This window comes from Ictidomys tridecemlineatus, unplaced genomic scaffold, assembly GCF_052094955.1.
Source record: "Ictidomys tridecemlineatus isolate mIctTri1 unplaced genomic scaffold, mIctTri1.hap1 Scaffold_132, whole genome shotgun sequence".
NCBI classification, from domain to species: Eukaryota; Metazoa; Chordata; class Mammalia; order Rodentia; family Sciuridae; genus Ictidomys; species Ictidomys tridecemlineatus.
In genome coordinates this window covers 56,291-74,406 of record NW_027521185.1, presented here as the reverse complement: position 1 = coordinate 74,406, position 18,116 = coordinate 56,291, and the positions used below count along the sequence as shown (strand labels likewise).

Here is an 18,116-nt window from a genome sequence, read left to right as displayed (position 1 = left end):
AATATTCTACTGAATATATGTACCACGTTTTGTTCATCCATTAATTGATGGACAATTTGGTTGTATGACTTTTTGATTATTACAAATAATGCTGCTATAAACATTTGTGTACATGTGCTTTGTGCGAGCATTTATTTTTAGTTTTTTGGATATATCCATCTAGGAGTTGATGGAGCATACAGTTCCTCTGTATTTAACTATATTAAACTTTTCCACAACGGCTGGCACCAATTTACATTCCCATCAGCAATGCATGAGGGTTCCAGTTTTTTTCGTACTCTCCCTACACCTATTATTTTCTTCATCTCTCTCTTTTTTTTTTAAATTATATCCATCTGCATGGGTGCTAAGTAATTATTTTATGATTCTGATATGCATTTCCCTGATGTCTAATGATACTGAATATCTTTTCATGTGTTTATTGGCCATTTTTATATCTTGTTTAGAAACATGTCTAATCAAATACTGTGTCTAAAATTGGTCTTTTTTTCCCCTCTTTCTTCATAAGAGTAAATTTTTGCCTTTTACTGTCTCAGAAATAGCTTTGGATCTTCACTGTTGAGCTTGGACTAGCATCATAAATTCATCCTGGAAAACTCACTCAAGGCCTACCTGCCATTTTTAGATATGATGATAACTGGGCAAGCAGTATTTTCTGTTTTTGATTGGTGGACGGCTTTTCTTTATTTTCCATTAAAAATGTTTCAAAAGCATATTTTGATGGAGTTATTGTCATGGCTGTAATTTGGATTTGGGCAAATCTTATTGGGAAATTAATTATGATAGAATGATAACGTATCTATGGTTGATACTCTTATCGGTGCTCACTGGAAGTGTTAAAGTAGAATCTAGAAAACTATTTATTGGTTGTTTATAGAAGAAATTAGTGCATAATAAAGAAAGTTGAATTATGTGCTTTTTGAGATTCTTTACAGCTTTAAGATTCTGAAATTTGTCCCAGTGAAATGGTATGAAAAGTATCTTATTGCATCATTATTTTGTACAAACTTTTTTTTGTAAAAAGTTTGATTCTCAGGGTAATGTAGATTTGCCTTGAAAATGTGGAATTACTTCAAAAACAGAACGAAGTATTATGTACTTTATTGTTTTTAAGAGATTTAATTTGTTTTACTTTGTTGCAGTTGAGATAGTTTGCTTTCAGTCCTTAAAAAAAATGTTTTCTTACAGATTAGCAAGACATCTACAAAAAGAGGCCCAAGCTCAACACAACAATTCTGAATTCACAGAAGAGCAAAAGGTACCATCAAATAATATCTAGATATATTCAATTCCAAATGAAATTGCTCTTGAGTCCATTAAGCAGAAAAATAAACAAAAAACTGTTATATTTAAGTAAAAAAAAATCAGATTGATCATGCTTTGCCTAACATTAAGTGAACATTTATACAGATATATAACTTATCACTTAATGAATTTCTTTTCTTAACTATTTAGGCCTTATTTAACTCTAACGGAAGTCATCCACACTTTAGTTGAAAAGCATGGGTAACCCATAGACTGGAGTTTGTTCCGAGTCACTTGGAAAAACAGAAGGATTGGGAATAAGTGCATTCCACCTCAATGCTTAACTCTGAATTTTCATAACTCTTTATGTATCACCTCTCAAACCAAAAAGGAAAACACACACAAAACCCCCAAAACCAAAAAACAAATGGAAAAAAAATTAGGTCAAGTCAAGAACTTGGCATACAGATCTGTCAGCTAAATAAACATATAAGATTGCAAAATGTTTCACTACTGTTCTTTCTTCCTTGAATTAAAATTTTTGTATGTCAAGTTGATTCCCTGATAGAGATTATGTAAAAGGGGATACTTTAAAGTAACTTATTCTAAAAGAAGAGAAGAAATGGGAGGAAACAACACCTATTTTCTCCTGGCTCAGAGTAAGTAGTGTTAAGTCAATTTTTAATCTTGTAGATAGTGAAAAATATGTGTTAGTCTTTTCTTCATCTCTTTTTTTTGAATAAATTTTATTTTATTTTTATTTATTTATTTATTTATTTATTATTGGTTGTTCAAAACATTACAAAGCTCTTGACATTTCATATTTCATACATTAGATTCAAGTGGGTTATGAACTCCCATTTTTACCCCAAATACAGATTGCAGAATCACATTGGTTACACAGCCACAATTTTACATAATGCCCTATTAGTAACTGTTGTATTCTGCTACCTTTCCTATCCTCTACTATCCCCCTTTTCCTCATCTCTTAAGAAAAGGCAGTGTGAAAACCCTGGTGACCTAATTCAGTCTTATTAATACTTTTCTTTTTTTGCACAAGGGGAAATGGGAGTAATTTTTTGCATAACTTTTTAATTAAACTTAAGCAAGTTTTTAATCCATAGGCCTGTGTTTATTGATTCTTAGTTCCAGGAGTTTGGGGAGAAAAAGCCCCCAGAGGGTTAGCTGTATTTCTTGCCCAAATATATTTGTATTTTTAAAATATTTAAAATCTACTTTAAAAAATTATGTTACTACAATTTGAAAGGGTGTTTTTCGTTTTTCCTTAGTAAGTGCTAATATCCACAATAGATTTAAGACACTTAGGATGTTAGTCCTGGAAAATAATTATCACAAAGGAAATAGCTGATATGCTTAAGGAAAGGAACAAAGACTATACACTATCCCACTTCTGTAAGATTTGTGAAATCTATCTAGGAACTGATTAGGAAGTGATCAGCTGGCATCATTGAATTAAGACTTAAAATATCTAAATCTTGATGAATAGAATCTTAGATATCCAGGTACATAAATTAATAGTTAATGAAGTATGTTATGAATATGAAGACAATAAAAAATGTAAAAAAGTTTTAATGATCCCATATTTTAGTCACCTATTTGCCTTCAATTAGTTAGATTTCTCCAGCATTTGTTGCTCAGGAGTAGAACCTGTGAACCACATGGCCTGAGATTAAAGTCTTTTGACCTCCTAAAACATTTTAAAATTACAAAACAAACAGGTTAATATCAAAAAATGAACCTTGTTAAGTGATGAGGAAAAAATTAACTTTTTCTTCATTTTCTTTATTATTCTGAGACTAGAGTTGTTGTTGATAATGCTATTGATTCTTTAATTTATAGCTGTCCAGCTTGTCTTTGGTTATAAAGACCCCCAGATCTTGTACTCCAAAAGATCCAGGAGGCTGCAGGACCTAGGGGAGAGAGCTGAGACCTAGAGTCAGAAGACTTAAGTCTTGCATCCTGGCTTTGGCTCTGGGGCCTGGTTTTCCTTATATAAGAAATGAGAGATTAGAGAACTCTTAAGTGACTTTAAAAGGTCTTTCCTTCCTAAAACTCCAGTGACCTCTACCTGTGAAGTGGTCTGTACCTCCTCCTTTCCTGGAAGCCTGATTTCTGAGGAACATATTATTTATAATACCTGCCCAGGAGGCATTTCTGGCTGCCAGGTGTAACTGCAGACCATATCTAATTAAATTATATATAATTAAATTATATATAATTAAAATAATATATAATTAAATTATATATAATTAAATCATATCTAGACCTATCACCAAACCAAACTTGATTTAGAATTGGTTGTGGCATATTAGTTTAGAAGAGAATATATACTCATCTCTCTCCCACTTCTCAGCCCTTTGTCTTCTGATTCTCTTCTCTAAAATCTGCAAGGTGCTAGAAAAGGAATAATAATTTATTTAAAGAAGTATAGATCTCTTTTGTAAATTTTTTAAATTGTAGATGGACACTATATCTTTGTTTTATTTATTTTTTTTATGTGGTACTGAGGATTGAGCCCAGTGCCTCACACATGTGAGGCAAGTGTTCAACCACTGAGCTAAAATCCCAGTCCCTATAGATCTCTTATAAATAAAAATTCTTGATTTTAGTAACTGACAGTTAAAATTATCTTGGGATTTATAGCATTTTTTTTCCTACAGAAAACCATAGGCAAAATTGCAACATGCTTGGAATTGCGAAGTGCAGCTTTACAGATAAATGGATTTTTTTAAATGAATTATTCTAAATTGTTCTGATAAGATATTAGACATTCATGCCCAAAGCAATATTATCTCAGAAGGGTTTTATAACAATTGGAATTGATCAGTTGAACTCACACTTAAATGATTTAGTTCATACTTTGTAAACGGTAGAAATAAAAGATATGATTCTAATTTTTTCTGTTTCTATTAGCTTGAATATTCCAAAAATCAGTTTGGAACTTTTTATTTTCTACCTTTAAAACAAGAAATATATTTATTTTAAATATTTTATTCTTGCCATTTAAAAGACATGGGGTGCAGTGAAATCTTTGTAATGAAAAGATATAATATGCATATTTTAAATTTAGTCCACACAGTCCCAGGAAGAATTTAAACTGGAGGACCTGAAGAAGCTAGAACCAAGTAAGTTTTGTTTTATATTTTTTAGTGATATTTTTTTAGGAAGAGAGTTTTATCTGTTGTGAATATTAAGATTGTTTAGCACAGAAAGTGATTGGATTTATTTCTCTTATTTTTTGGTGCTTTTAAAATTCCTACAATATTTGTATTTTTAATTACCATTTGGATTTAATCTTTATTATAGAATATATATGTTGTACTTCATCTAAATATCCAAATTAACCTTTAATTTGTCTTAATGGCTTTAATAAGATTATAATTATTTTGATAAACATTTTCAGTAGAGTCCAGTAGAGAATATAAGGTTACAGTAATTAATGCCCATTCACATTACATGTTATTGAAAACTACAGTCTGAATGTTGGGAATGCATTACAAAGTGTTTTTTTGTTGTCTCCATTTTTTTCCCTTCTTCAAAATTTTAAAAAGTAAACAATTCCTTCAGTTATCTTGTTGGTTAGGATATTCCCAAATAAAGCCTTTCTGCTGTTTCAAATGATTGCTCTCTTAGAACTGTCTGCAGTATGGGCAAAGGCACAGTGTGAATAACTGAATGAATGTAAGTTAATGTAGCCTTTTTTAAAAAAAAACTTTTTTAGTTGTAGACAGATACAATACCTTTATTTTATTTGTTTGTTTTTATGTGGTGTTGAGGATCGAATCCAGTACCTCACACATGCAAGGCAAATGCTCTGCCAACTGAACTATAACCCAGCTCCTGTACTCTTTTTTTATTGAGATAAGATTGCACATCTCAGTGCATTTATGTGACTAGGGAATAGTAGATTTTATTTATCCAACTAAGTAAGATTTTTAAGTAGGGAATCTTAAATCAAAGCATTTTCAAACAGAAAGGAGTCTCAGACTTGTGATCACATTCTCTATTGAGGAAAGAAATGAAATGATTTGTTTGTCCTGTTTCACTTCAATCTCCAGTAACTGAGCAGGGCCTAAAACTCAGAACATTTGTCAGTGTATCTCAGTTCACACTAGTGCAATCCTTTTAATGTAAACATGCTTTGAGTAAGAGATAAAATATTAATTTAAGAACTAAAGAGAGCCTTGCACAGTGGCGCATGCCTGTAATCACAGCCGCTCGGGAGGCTGAGGCAGAAGGATATCAAATTCAAAGCCAACCCTAGCAAAGCAAGGCACTAAGCAACTTAGTGAGACCCTGTCTCTAAATAAAATACAAAATAGGGCTGGGGATGTGGCTCAGTGGTCAAGTGCCCCTGAGTTTAATCCCAGTACCCCCTGCCAAAAAAAGAACTAAATAGAATGTTCCTATAAATTCCACAAACTGCCAATATCTAATTCATTATAGCAATTCTAACAAAGACATATATTATTGAGATAGCTGAAATGTGATTGTATTGCAGATCCAGGATAGAAAAAGGATTCTCAGAGTATACTGAAGGGGATCTGATTTTCTGTTGTTTGGGTTGGAAAAGAGAAGTTAACAACAACAACAGACAACAACAAAGGAATGCATAGCAGATTTGTTGTGATTCTGGTGGCTTTTCCACAGTTTTAGATGATCATATTTCATTTCTTCAGAACACCATTCTTCTGAATATGGCAAGAATTCTGTCATTTTAATAGTTTTGGTTTCTTTACGTAATCCAGATCATAAAGTTTTGTTTTCTTTGTGGTTCTGGGGATCAAACCCATGACCTCACACATGCTAGGCAAGTATTTCACCACTGAGCTACATCTCCAGCCCTAGATCATAAGAGTTGGAGATGTTATAAGAGACACAACTTATATTCAGAAATAGTTCTTATGCCTATATCCAATGTATATAAGGATACTAATCAATGTAATATTTCTCACAAATTTTGGGGTTTTTTTATACCTAAAACTTTATTTCTCAAAAGCATTAATAAATACTTTGTATAAGATTGAGATATAATTTATATAAAGCACAATTCACCAATTTAACGTATCACTCAATTTTTTTAGTAAATTGGAAGAGTTATGCAGACATCACCACAATCAATTTTAGGACATTTTCATCACCACAAGAAGAAACCCTATTCCCATGAGCAGTCATTCACTTCTTGCCATCCCCCTAAAATCCCTTCCAATTCCCAGCCCTATGAAACCATTAGTTTGATTTCTGTCTATAAATTGTCCTATTGTAGACATTTTATTTAAATGGACTCATATGATATATGATCTTTTATGACTGGCTACATATAAGATTATTTTGAGAAAAACACATTGATGGCTTTAAATAAAAGATTGCAACAGTTGTTTATATGGTGGTTCTACTGAAAATTATGTTTGTGTGTGAGTGTGTGTGTGTGTGTGTGTGTGTGTGTGAGAGAGAGAGAGAGAGAGAGAGAGAGAGAGAGAGAGAGAGAGAGATGATGCAGGGGATTGAACTAAGGGCTTTGGGCATGTTAGACAAGTGCTTTACCATAAACTATGTCACCAGCCCTCAGTTTTTTATGATAAAAATTATTAGGATTTTGGCTTCTTATTCAGTCACTATTTCCTATTAGTTGTTTGTTTCCAAACAAAATTTAAGAATCTTATAGATACACAAAGTGGCCGTAAAGACTGTGGATGTTTATTTCATATATTTATTATCTCTTCTCTTTCTCTGAGCATACTCAAGTACTTCTATTGCCTCACAAGATCTTTCATTAATTGCCTTTTTTTTTAGAATAGCATCTATATGCTAAGCACTCGAATCCTCTCAGTAACATTCTGCTAAGGACAACACCGACACTAGCTTGTAAATCCCAGCAATGAGTTTTAGGGTCACCTGGATTGGTTCTTTCACTATGCTGTTAGTAATACCTGTAGTGGTGCTGTACTACATCATTCCTAAGTACAGCTCTCCAGTTCAAATTCCTAAGAAATTATTGACCCATGTATTAGTCGAAGATCAGGTTAAAATCTATTACTTTTTTGGCTTTTTAAAAAAGATTTGGAATAGAAATGGAAAGAGTATTTTGGAGATCCACTTTATTATACTTTATATAATGTTTTTCATTTGTACTTTTCCCTTCTTGATAGTTATCTTTTTAGATGATTTTAATTTGCTGTTGCTTCTCAAAGAAACATAAGTGAGTATTCTGTATTTCAGTAGGGTAGACTCTGTAATTTGGAATTTATCCAAGCAGGGCACTTGTTGTGAGTTAATTATTGAGTTGGAATTAAATATTTTCTACAAATTGGTATTTAGTAATATTTCAGATTAAGTATACTTATTCAAGCTTTCTTTTTAAAATGTTAAGCCTCTTCTAAGGAAAATAGTGAATTCTAACTTTTAATATGTTGAACTTAACTGGTTTCCTTTCTTTTAAAAAAAGTTTTTTTTTTTTTTAAATTTAATGCGTGTGTGTGGTGCTGGGGATCGAACCCGGGGCATTTCCCATATAAGGCAAATCCTCTACCACTGAGCTACATCACTAGCTCTTGGCTGGTTTATTAGGCTGATGTATTCTTTACTTGAACATTTTGAAATCTTTTAAATTCTGCTGAAAATACTAAAACTATGATTGTGAAAGTCTGAGCCATTTTTTCTTATGTTAATTGCAGTAATGTACTGCTGCTTACTCAAGCATATCTCCCCACCACCACCCTGCAAAATTCCCTTCTGTTAAGCCACCCTTCAAGGCTTCACAGAAATCCCACCTCTCCCTGAAAGCTTTCTCTGCTGTCTCTATAGAGGCAAAATTAAACTCTGCCTCCTCTCCTGTATAGAATCATTTTAACTATCCATTGTCAGATTCTCACATGTGTTATTTTCACTTGTATTTGTTTTAGTCCTCAAAGAGATTTGAATGAACTCTTCCCCCACCCCAGAGCCTATTGAATGCTTTAAATGTAGTATGAACTTGGCAAGATTGTGTTGAGTTAAATAGATTTGAATGTTTTGAAGGAATCTTTTCCTATAATTTAAAAAATAACCTTTCAAAATTGAGGCAGCTGCCCATTTTCCTACCACGAAAATGAAACACGTCAGTCACCAAAAGCAAAATGCATTTTGATATTTGCCTGTGTGTCATCTTTTGAGGGTTAGCTTCAGGAGGTTGGTAGGTCTGTGCTCCAAGAGAAAGGCTGGGAGTGCTGAATTTTCCATGGTGGAGTAGCATCAGATGTCTGCCATGTAGTGATCCAAAGTGTGTAAGTCCTACCAAATCAGCCAATGCTTCATACTTATGATAATGTCTTTTGTAAAATTCAAGCTCCTCCTCAATTCCTCCTAAGACATCATTGCTAGTATTGGTAGAAAGAAAACTCTATGTAAAGTTTAAGCTATTTTAAAAGAACAATAGAATCTGTTATTCCATAGTTGTTGAAAATGTAAACCTATAATACAGTTGTAGAAAGTAAAACAGAATTTGTTTTAAAGCTATTTAAATTTGTTCTAAAGCTATTCACATAAATTAAATGTTTCATAGTACTTTAACTTGTAAAAATAATATAACAAAGCTATTATTCTAAAGCAAATACTTCCTCTTCAGAGCTTTGATACCAAAGAAATGAAAATACTATTTAATTATTCTGTTACAATACAAATGCAAGATAACCACTGAGCCACATCCCCAGCCCTATTTTGTATTTTATTTAGAGACAGGGTCTCACTGAGTTGCTTATGCCTCACTTTTGCTGAGGCTGGCTTTGAATTCTTAATCCTCCTAAGCCTCTGGGATTACAGGTGTGCACTACCACACTCAGCCAAGATATTCTTAATAACCAAGATATTTTTCAACTTTTTTGTTTGTTTTTGACATACTGGGGATTGAACCCAGGGGTGCTCTACCACTGAGCTATATTTCCAGTCCTTTTTATTTTTATTTTTTAAAACATTTTTAGTTGTAGATGGACACTATACCTTTATTTTATTTATTCATTTCATGTAGTGCTAAGGATTGAACCCATTGCCACATGTGCAAGGCAAGCACTCTACCACTGAACTACAACCCCAGCCCTTTTATTGTTTTATTTTTATTTTGAGACAGGGTCTCCCTACATTGCTTAGGCAGATGAACTTCTAGTCCTCCTGACTCAGGCTTTTGGTACCTGGGATTACAGACACATGCCACCATAACAGGATCAGCTTTTAAAAATTATTGTTATATACATTTTTAATGGTTGATTTTTTTTGCTCATTTCATTAAACTCTTATTAAAATATGATCATTTCTGTGTGTTTGTTTCTGGTATGAGTGAGACATGATCTTTTTGTTACCTGCTCCCCATTCTTGGTATCTATTCCATTGTTGTGTAAGTGATCAATATTTATTAATATTACTTATTAATATTGAGTTGATTTAATAGTTTAGTAACAATGATCATGCAGAAGTATAGAAAAGATGTTCTTGTATTAAAAAATAAACAGTACTTCTTAGTGAGATAAGAAATATTAGGATTCTAGTCAACTAGATCAAAAAGGTCATGGAGAGAGTGAATGTCCATTTTAGATTTTCCCTTGCCATTTTGTATACATTTATTTAGGCTGTAATTCTCTCAATAGCCTGTAAAGGAAGTAGCATTCTCATTTTAGAACTGGGGAGATTAGAGTATTTATGTAAATGTTCAAGTTATTGTTGTAATTGTAGGGCTAGGTTTTGGTTTAAACCTTCTACTTTGATCTCCTGCTGCTTCCCCTTTGCTTGTCAGACTTAAGTTCCCACAGTCCTTTCTGTGCCTTGAATAAGGCAAACTGTTTCCTACTTGGAACCTTTGTTGTTGCTCCAGCCTGTTCTTTAATACCTGGGAAGCCTTATGCTAGAGCCACTTATGAATGATTCCTCTCATCTCAGGTCTTGGCTCAAATGTCTTCTTACAGTTTAGTTTTGAAAGGCACCCTGTCTACCTTAGCTACTCTACCAGGTTCTCTCTGCTTTTACACAGCATCCTGCTTGTATCCTTCATACCACTAATCACATCTTACATTATCTTGTTTATTTGTTGGCATATTTATTGTTTACTTTTCCTTAGTAAGGTCTAAGGTCCAAATATGAGTTCTTGATTACTGTGTATCTTTAGCACCTAAAACAGTGATTGGAACATTGTGAGTACTCGGTATGCATTTGTTAAGAAGAAGAAAGAGATAAAGGATGAAGAAGAGCTAAAGGGAGAGAGAATAAGAGTGAGTAATGAGAATCTGGGTACAAGTTTCCAACTTCTTTCTCACTGTATGATTGACTCCTATTGGAATAAGTAATGTAATTACAACCTGTTCTTTTTGAATTTCCTTATTTAGGAACCCAATATGCCATACTCCTTTTAACTGAAATCTGCAAGACTCCAAAATTAAAGTCTGAGTAATTAGAGTAAAAACCATGGGTTGCCCAATTAATAATGCTAAATATTCACCTTAAAATAATTGCAGGTAGTCACTAGGAACCCATAAATTGGGAAATGAAACAATAAATTTCATAAAATACTTTTCCAGATACAGATAGAATTGTAGAACATCTGTCTGTAGGCTTACATGCCAGAAAGTAATCAACCAGGACACAAGAAGTGATAGCATTATGTTGTTTGATGACTTCCCTGAGGAGAAAGTCTGCTGTGTGTGTGTGTGTATGTGTATGTGTGTGTACACACGTGTAAATATATATATATATATATATATATATATATATATATATATACACAAACACACACACACATATATATATATATGCATGTATATATGTGTGCACACATATACAATAAATTTCATCATAAAAGGAATATTGGAATTATAACCTTGCTGCTACAAACCTTACCAGTGTGATAAGTATTGAGGGAAATCTATTTAGGATAAAGAATAAGATGTGATTATCTATTTCTCTTTAATTAGTCATCTTCAGTATCAATCTTTTAATTAAAATACTTCAGGAGAAGAGGTATTCTCTTTCACTGGTACCCCATATCACCTAGGACCTTGTACATTGGAGAACTATTTTATGGTTCATTTTCTATGAGGGCTCTGAGACTTTCCTTGGAGATCTTACAGTACTCTGAAAATACTGGTACCTGCAGTCCACTATGGACATTTTTATTTTGCTAAGACACTCAGTAGTCAATTGCAGAGTCTTAAAATGATAGTGAAGCTCGGAATTTAAAATACATATATTAATGTGTGCTTAATACACTATAAAATATGATTAAAAGTATCAATTTAAGATATAACATATAAGACTAACTAATATATAAGACTTACATAACATGTAAGACTAAGATATAAGACTAATGTTTGTCTATGTCTTTATTCTAGTCCTAAAAAATATTCTCACATATAATAAAGAATTTCCATTTGATGTTCAGCCTAGCCCATTAAGGTAAATAAATAAGCATCCATATTTTGTCTTCTGATTTTATTATCTATTTTATGCCTGTTTTTCAAATATTTCTGTATTTTTTTCCCTATCAAATTTGGTATTGGTGATATGACTGGTAGCAATGAGATGATTGACATTGACATTTATATCAACATCAACCTAATAATCAGCATCTTATCTGGGAAGTTAGTGGCTATGAGGGTTAGCTGGTGTATTAAGTGGAGTAGCTCACTAATTTTTCTGTCCTTTTTTATATAGGAGAATTTTAGCCCCTGGTGAGGAAGAGCATTTGGAATTTGAAGAAGATGAAGAAGAAGGTGGTGCTGGAGCAGGGTCTCCTAATTCTTTTCCTGCTAGAGTGCCTGGTGGGTTCAAAAAATGTACATTATATAATTCAAGGTCAGGTGTTTGGAACTTACTTTTGTACTTGTTAGTGGCGGGTAAAACATCTCCAGGTTTGCCAATCTTAAGCAAATTATCATGGCCATTCTGTTAGCGGTAGCTATCGGTTTATTGTGAAAGTATCTTACTATTTGTGTCAGGGATCCTCAAAACATCCCATGTTTAGTGATTGGCTAGGAATACCCACAGGACTCAGCATATAGCTGTACTCACAGTTGTATTCTGAGTCATTACAACAAGAAAACATAAGAACAAAATCAGCAAAGGGTAAAGGCACACAGGCAAATTCCAGAGGAAACCAAACTTCTAAGAGTCCTCTCCCAGCAGAGTCAAATATGTACTTGATTCTCTCAAGATTCTTTCACACCTGTGAAATGAAAAAATATTGTCTATTGGGGAAGCACTGTAGAGATTCAGTGCACAAGACACTTATTGGGGTTAGCGTGAATCAAAACTACAGACTCCAGGAAGAAAGCAAGTGTTCAGCACAAACCATATTGTTTGCATGGACGGTTTAGGCACAGTGATCTTCTTAACAGGGCATCATGGGAATCCTGCTGAAATCCAGGTTCCCAGATGCTAGCCATAGACCAACATTGTAAGTAGGCTTTCAAGAGTAACTGTTTGCTATGTTAATTCTTTTCTTTATATATCTAGCTGTTCTTTAAATAATCATATATGATTGTGAAACCTGGACCTGGAGGAATAGATACTAAACAGTTGCCCTTAACAGGGAAATAAAGAATACATAGCAAGTCCTTTTTATTTTTGGAAGATCTTGACAAGGTTGTAAAATACCCTAGTCAAGCACCCTGAGTAAATTATTTGCCTCTTCTACTTCTATACTTTCTTCTGTTCTTATACAGTGCACAGTTTTTACTTCTGATGAATTAGTTCATTTTTGGAAGTGTAGAAATAGCACTGTACTATTGTGATGCATTTTTTTAAAAGACTCTATGCTTTATGGTATAATTAAATATAATATACATATCATCCAGAAAACTTCATAATTAAAGTCATATTCCAGTAATTTAAATACTCTTTGGTAGAAGACGTTTGAAATATAAACAGTATAGGCTTAGACCAATAAGATACCTGCGCTTTTGAGTCTAACATCTGCCAATCAGTAGTTAAGTGACTGTACTTAATTCTTTATAAAAGGAGATGTTGACAATGTCTAATTCATAGGGTTACAATGAAAATTAGGCACCACATACAAATCATTTGGCATTATACTTTTCATTTGCTGGGGTAGTGGTGGCTACTGTATTTTCATTATCACCTATAAATGATGCTAACAGTCCTACACCATAGGATTATTAGAAAAATTACAATCACTATAAAATGTTATTGTTAGTGTTTCTTTGGTACAAGGTAATTATTTCCAATCTGCTTGTCTTTATGAATAAAGAGCTATATTTTACTTGTTATATTTGTAGGAAATTCAAGATTGCTGAGATGATGAGGTAAATAAATTTGCTAAAATTTTTCTGCATTTTTTATTTCCTTTTTAAACCACATGCTGTAATTGAAATAGATTCCAGTTCTATAAATTTCTGGGTTTGGTTATTTGTTCACTAGTTATACTTCTGTAGCAAACAAGATCCTTAAAGCAGATGATGTAAGTCATGAAATGGACAGGTCTTTATGGGGTTCAGGTTGCTGAGTTGAAAAGAAACTCTGTAAATTAAGTCTATTTGCTATGAAAGATTAAGCCCAAAGTAATTAGATTTTTTTATTCTGATATAGCATTTTGGTATTTTATTTCAGAGATACAGAAAGCTCACTAAACCTTTCTATTCCATGAATTATTTTCCTCAAAGTAAGAAAGAGTACATATAGTTCAATTGGCTATATTTGATTTTTGATCATATTTTCCAGGGCCTGTGTCATTATAAAATTGAAAATGTCATTGAAGGACAATTTGACCTTTAACTTAATTGTAGAATGGGAAAAAATTGTTATACTGTGGACATCCAAGATTTCATTCGTGATAAGGCTGTTGTGTCTACATTATCATGGCAGGGTGCTTCTAAGAATTATAACATTTTTATTACCTTTATTTTATGTAATTTATATAATTGTAAGTTTGTTGTACTTTTTTTTTTTGGTACTGAGGATTTAACACAGGGGTACTTTACCAGTGAGCCACATCCTCAGCCCTTTTTATTTTTTATTTTGAGACAGTATTTCACTTAGTTGCTTAGGGCCTCACTTAGTTGCTGAGATTAGTCTTAAACTTGGGATCCTCCTGCCTCAGCCTCCCAAGTCACCTGGATTCCAGGCTTGTGCTATAGCATCTAGCTTATTGTGATCTTTTTAAAAAAAGATTTATTAAGGTGTCCCTTACATATATAAAAGGCATCTTTTTTAATGTACAGCTTTATAAGTTTTGACAAACACACATGGTAAACACTACTACTGTTAAGCTAATGAGATAAAGTATAATATATGAATATGGTATGATCAAGAGTAGTTTATTCCCATTTAAAATCAAAAATGGATTTTTATCCAACCTTTCTTGAAAAGAATAAAAAATTGTTGAACCTTTCTTTGACATTATTATCATTTTCAAAGCCTTCAATTCTCATAAGACAGTAACTTTTTTGTACTGCTTTAAACACTAACTGGCTTAAATCCAAATAGTAGTTTAATTTTCTTAAGGTAATCTCAGTAGATTTCATTTAAATAGAGGATAAAAATTTATAACCTATTATTTATTACCTGAAAATTTATTTATCATGTTGAATATTAAAGCTTCTAAATGATAAACCAAAGTAATACAAATTTTAAAAAAATAGCTGGCCAGGATTATATGCTTATAATCCTAGCTACTTGAGAAATTGAGGCAGGAGGATTGCAAGTTTGAGGCCAGTGGGGGCAACTTAGAGAGACTTTGTCTCAAAATAGAAAGAACTAGGGATGTAGCTCAGTGGTAGGGTGCTTGCCTCACCTGTGTGAAGCCCTACATTCATTTCCTAGTACCACGTGCAGAAATAGCCATGTCACAATTTTAGACAAAATTTAAAAAAAACGTTTCTGAGTGACCTAAACATAAGCCTAGCAATCTCAACATTATTCTAGATTTGTATTGGTTATTCATCTTTTATATAGTCTTAGATATGTACAAAAAATGTTTTTTTGAAACTCAAAATGAAGAGTGAATCTTACTTCTTTAATATCAAACCTGTACTTGTTTCTTTCCTGCATAAATATTCAATTCTGAGTTGAACTTGAGAGTTAAGCAAATATGTATTTCATTTTCAGCTAAAGTGCAGTTTTTTTCTTACCCATGCATATAGGAAGTTGAAAACTGCAACAAAATATTCATTGCTGTTCCATGAATATTAGGGCATCCTTATTTCACAGAATTTCAGAATATATTTAGGGTTAAACAGTAAATACCACCAAAGTGTGCAGATAGACTCTGGCTCTCCGAGCACATCCTTTCTCTCAAAGTCTCAAATTCTCAGACTGAGCCAAACAGTCAGAGCCAGAGTCCCTCATCCAGTCATGTACTTATATTGAAAGGAAAGGAAAGTACCATTCAATGTTATCTGGTAGTTCTCCTAGCTGTTTTTCAATAGTTTTAAGGCTTGTTAATATTCTATTACTCTCAAGCAGTTTTGAAAGATTTCTTTTTTATAATTTGTTTCTACATGTTTGTTTGTAGTACTGGGGATTGAAGTCAGGGATGCTCTACCACCTAGCTACTTCCCCAGCTCTTTGATTTTTTTTTTTTTATTTTGAAACAGGGTTTTGCTAAGTTGCCCACGCTGGCCTCTCTTGCCTTAACTTGCCAAGTTGTTGGGATTACAGGCATGCAGCACTATGTCTGGCTCAGTTTGTTTTGTTTTGTTTGTTTTGTTTTTTAATCCATGAATCTTGTCACTTGAAGTCAAAAGGTTTTCTCCAGAGCTTTGCAGAAATTGGTTCAGAGGAAATGTCTATTGAGTAGGCTCTTCATCAAGGCTCTAAGCAACATCTGGCCTGCTTTTTCTTTCTTTTTTTTTAAAGAGAGAGTGAGAGAGGAGAGAGAGAGAAGTTTAATATTTATTTTTCAGTTATTGGCGGACACAACATCTTTGTTTGTATGTGGTGCTGAGGATCAAACCCGGGCTGCAGGCATGCCAGGCGAGCGCGCTACCGCTTGAGCCACATCCCCAGCCCCAGGCCTGCTTTTTCTTGAAAGTCCTCTGGCCACTCAAATTTTTAACCCAACACCTGTAGTAACTCTTCCTTGCATGCTAAATGGCATCTGTGTATGAAGCATATACCCACTGATTCATCTTAGGTTTTGTGAGAGTATTTATTATTTTTTTCCAGATATGATGGTGACACTTAAGAATTCAGCCATTATCCAAATCACATATTTCTGAACACAGAAAAATACATATTTCTAGTACCAGTCAATAAAGAAAATAAAAACAAGAATATACTCATATAACCTATATACAAACAACTTTAATAAAGTATAATTTTTGACAGACCTAGAAATATTATTGTTTGAATGCTAATGACCCCTAAGATTTTTATCAAACTTTTAATATAATTTCAAAGTGAATAAACTTCTTATGATTTTACTCTTTATCTTGAAAGGTTGGAGCAGTTCCTCAACTACTAATCAGTTACCAACCAAAAGAAATTGTGCATGTGTTTTCATATTTTCACACAATTTGTATGTGTGTACAAATTGCAGATGTGCAGTACAAATTGCAAAATTTTTCTCTTGCTAGATTTTTAAGACCCATTTCATGTTTTGTGCCATTTACAAAATGTTATGACCAAATAATGATTTGACAATACCATTATTTTAAATTATGTTAAAATTATCCCAAAATAATAGAAAATATTATTTTATATATATCCTTTTTATTGGATTTTAAAATTACAAAGAAATGTGCACTTAAAAATGTGTGTGACAGACTTTGAATTGGTAGTATCAAACATCTGAATTTAATTGCAAGTATGATAAATCTAAAACAAAGAAGACATAAATATATAATCACACACATATGATAATGCTTAGTTTACATTTTAGATATCAGGTCCATCTCTGTCCTAAAAGTATGGACAACAAATTTTGTACTCCTTATTCATGACATTTAATTCACCAAGCACCAAGGCAAAATGAAGACTGACTCTCCTCTTATTGAAGTAAATGCATGTGACAAACATTTGTACAATATCATGTAAAAAGCAAATTCAAATCAGTGTTTTAAAAAAATATAATCTTTGGTAATTTTCCTCTTTTAATGTTCTTACCTAGACAATAATGTACTATTTTGGAACAAAGACTGTCATGCCATTTCCAATTTTGGACTAGAAATTGTCCTTATGGTATGATATGAGATATAATCAATAGAAATTTTTAAAAAGCAAAAATAAAAAGTTGAAAGAAAAGAATGACTTCCTCTTCTGCATGTGAGGACAGGGCCTTAAGGATCCCACTGACCTTCATATCCATGTCACTCCAGACTCATCCTCGGGTTGGTGGTCCTTTTATTGTCTGATTCTCCATGATCTCTATGGCTACACAGAGACTATTGAATGTGAGGCCATCCTACTTGATACTTAGACCTTCATTTTTCTCAGCACCCTCTTGGAACAAAGAAGTTATGGGCGGGGGGGGTGAGGGGCTTCAGATGTTCTCCCATTGTTTTTCTGTACCTGTTGCAGGTACAGTGGTGTTTCATTGCTCGGTCTGTCAGTGCTGTTGGGTGCCCAGCAGAGGCAGAGGCCTTACTTGCACAATTCCCTTTCCTCTCCACAGTGGCAGTTGCTGTAACATTCTTGGCTAGGTCAGATGCTTTTACACAGTTTTTAAAACATTCTTAAACAAACTTGTCTATGTTTAACAAACAGCCATTTGGGGGATCCATAGCTACCTTCATAAATTGTTTTCCACAGATGAAGCACAATGAAATAGAGCAACTTAAGTTTTTACCCAAGTACCACCTGTTAATAAACAGTTTCCATCAACAAGATGGACTTTTTGGTATCCCCTATTACAGTAGTGTGGTAAAATGGTTCCA

General features: G+C 33.2%; 1 long non-coding RNA gene across 1 annotated transcript; it reads left to right on the top strand.

Annotated features, from left to right (window-relative positions):
• The first annotated feature begins 1,185 nt into the window (after positions 1-1,185).
• Positions 1,186-16,157, top strand: LOC144372571 (uncharacterized). Its single transcript, XR_013432542.1, has 4 exons — positions 1,186-1,258; positions 11,616-11,679; positions 11,938-12,044; positions 16,146-16,157. It is a non-coding gene; the product is annotated as an uncharacterized LOC144372571 (long non-coding RNA).
• The last annotated feature ends 1,959 nt before the right edge of the window (positions 16,158-18,116 follow it).